Source organism: Schistocerca piceifrons, unplaced genomic scaffold (genome assembly GCF_021461385.2).
Source record: "Schistocerca piceifrons isolate TAMUIC-IGC-003096 unplaced genomic scaffold, iqSchPice1.1 HiC_scaffold_943, whole genome shotgun sequence".
In the NCBI taxonomy this organism is placed as follows: Eukaryota; Metazoa; Arthropoda; class Insecta; order Orthoptera; family Acrididae; genus Schistocerca; species Schistocerca piceifrons.
In genome coordinates this window covers 2,515,001-2,517,500 of record NW_025729216.1, presented here as the reverse complement: position 1 = coordinate 2,517,500, position 2,500 = coordinate 2,515,001, and the positions used below count along the sequence as shown (strand labels likewise).

Here is a 2,500-nt window from a genome sequence, read left to right as displayed (position 1 = left end):
CGTCCCTTCCATCTCTGGTCGGGACTCTGTTTGCATGTATTAGCTCTAGAATTACCACAGTTATCCAAGTAACGTGGGTACGATCTAAGGAACCATAACTGATTTAATGAGCCATTCGCGGTTTCACCTTAATGCGGCTTGTACTGAGACATGCATGGCTTAATCTTTGAGACAAGCATATGACTACTGGCAGGATCAACCAGGGAGCTGCGTCAACTAGAGCTGAGCAGCCGGCCGCCCGGGAGTGTGTCCCGGGGGCCCGCGCGAACACGCAAGCGTCCGCTCAATCATTCTGCAAACAGGAGGAGGCTGAGCTCCCCTGCACAATACACCTCGAAACCCTCTCAGGTCCCGGCGGCGCGCAGCGCCGTCCCAAGTACTTGGTCGGGTTCGAGAGAGGCGCAATCGCCCGGAGTTAGGCGAGTAGACGCTTTCGGTGCGACCACCCGTGCTCCCAACTGAGCTTGCCGCTGCCGACAGAGGCCCGGGAGCGTGCTGTCGTGGCATTGCCGGCGGGAGACAACACGCGCCACCTACGGTGACCGGCAGCTCCAACGCCAGCGCCACAGAAGGACAAAAGCCCCACTTGGGTGCCGAAGCGAACTCTCCCAGCACAGCGCACGCGCCAACACATCCGCACAGCTGCGATACAAACCACCAGCGAGAACCGCTGGGGCGACCGAGCAGCAGACGGCGTCGCGGCGCCGAGCGCCGGGCGGCGGCGCATCCTCAACGCACACAGTCCTCAATCGGACCAGCACACTGAAGATGTCCACCGCGCTTCGCACCGGGCCCGCGAGGACCTACTTTGGCCGCACGGCGCCGCGCGCAGGGTGCGCCGGCGCGCAGCTGCGACGCCTGCCGCGTCCGTCGGCCGGCGCGCCTGCCACTGGCCGCCCCCACCAGCCGGCTGTAGCGCGTGCGCCCACGCACCGCGCGGCCAGCACGCCGGGAGGCGCCCCCTCACCGGCCGGGGACGGTCCCACCCAGCCACCGCCGCGTATCGCTTCACACCCAGATGCCGTTCAGTTTCGTCGGCATGGTGGGTATCGCTGGAACAACCGGTTAGTACCTCAACCTACCGTCGCCATCACCGATTCACCCCTAGCGAGAACAACCGCACCACAACGGGTTACCATTTGTTCATTTGCGTAACTTCACCAGAAAACGTATGCGTCCATCGCCATTTGCAACTTCCACGATTATTGCATGCCTGTGTCAGGTGTCACACCACACTACGTCTGCCCACATACACGCAACAAAATGTGCACGCCTAGACAATACGTGGAAGGTGGCCCCCGTACGTATGCGATGTCCATTGCTCGAACGACTGTCAACCGGCCTCTGTAGCATGTCGCAGATATGGAACGCGGTGCACCATGCTATCACGGTGTGTGAGGAGAGACGACTAGGTCCGAATACATCAACAGACAGCTCATGCTGATCGCCATCCACGGCGTCCGTTCCTCCCACACGTCTCTATGGCGTACCACACTGCAATCCAGCTGTCATAGGGAGACGACACGTAGCTGCGTGCACAATATTTGCACTGTATGGTCCGCCGTTTTTGGGCGCAGTCGTTGTACGGTCACACATGTGCCACGATGTATCATTCAGTACATAAGGACGAATGTGCAGTACAGATTGTGGTTTACGCGTACGACATCAGCGGACAGTTGACACAGGCCGCACCACAACGTAGCCTGAGTACGTCGCATGCGAAGGGCATTGAACATGCAAACTTCTCACCAACCAGCTTGCGAAGGCAGGGGGCAAGGTGGGGACGTGGGGAGGTGTGGGGGGGGGGGGGGGCGCGGCATGTACGTCCTGCTGCCATCCACATTACAGTGTACAGCAGGAGCATGTGGAAAGTCAGCAAGACTTGCAAGGTGTTTAACATGAAGCGATACACAGGGGAGCGGGCAGTGCGAGTAGCGAACTATATTGCGAGGGTTGCGGGTGGGCAACACTACACTAATTGAACGAGTCGTATAACAATTACAGAGCAGGTTTAGGCGACAACGTGGGTTACGTTAGCGGACAACGTGGGTTACGTTAGCGGACAACGTGGGTTACGTTAGCGGACAACGTGGGTTACGTTAGCGGACAACGTGGGTTACGTTAGCGGACAACGTGGGTTACGTTAGCGGACAACGTGGGTTACGTTAGCGGACAACGTGGGTTACGTTAGCGGACAACGTGGGTTACGTTAGCGGACAACGTGGGTTACGTTAAGGCACAACGTGGGTTACGTTAAGGCACAACGTGGGTTAGGTTAAGGCACAACATGGGTTAGGTTAAGGCACAACATGGGTTAGGTTAAGGCACAACATGGGTTAGGTTAAGGCACAACATGGGTTAGGTTAAGGCACAACATGGGTTAGGTTAAGGCACAACATGGGTTAGGTTAAGGCACAACATGGGTTAGGTTAAGGCACAACATGGGTTAGGTTAAGGCACAACATGGGTTAGGTTAAGGCACAACATGGGTTAGGTTAAG

The 2,500-nt window shown here is 57.6% G+C and overlaps 1 non-coding gene across 1 annotated transcript in view; it reads right to left on the bottom strand.

Moving 5' to 3' along the window:
• The window catches only part of LOC124772870, a 1,909-nt gene extending 1,703 nt beyond the window's left edge, over nt 1–206 (bottom strand). The window contains exon 1 of the ribosomal RNA XR_007014327.1: nt 1–206. This exon is cut by the window's left edge and continues 1,703 nt beyond it. This is a non-coding gene — a ribosomal RNA (small subunit ribosomal RNA).
• Nucleotides 207–2,500: the final 2,294 nt, after the last annotated feature.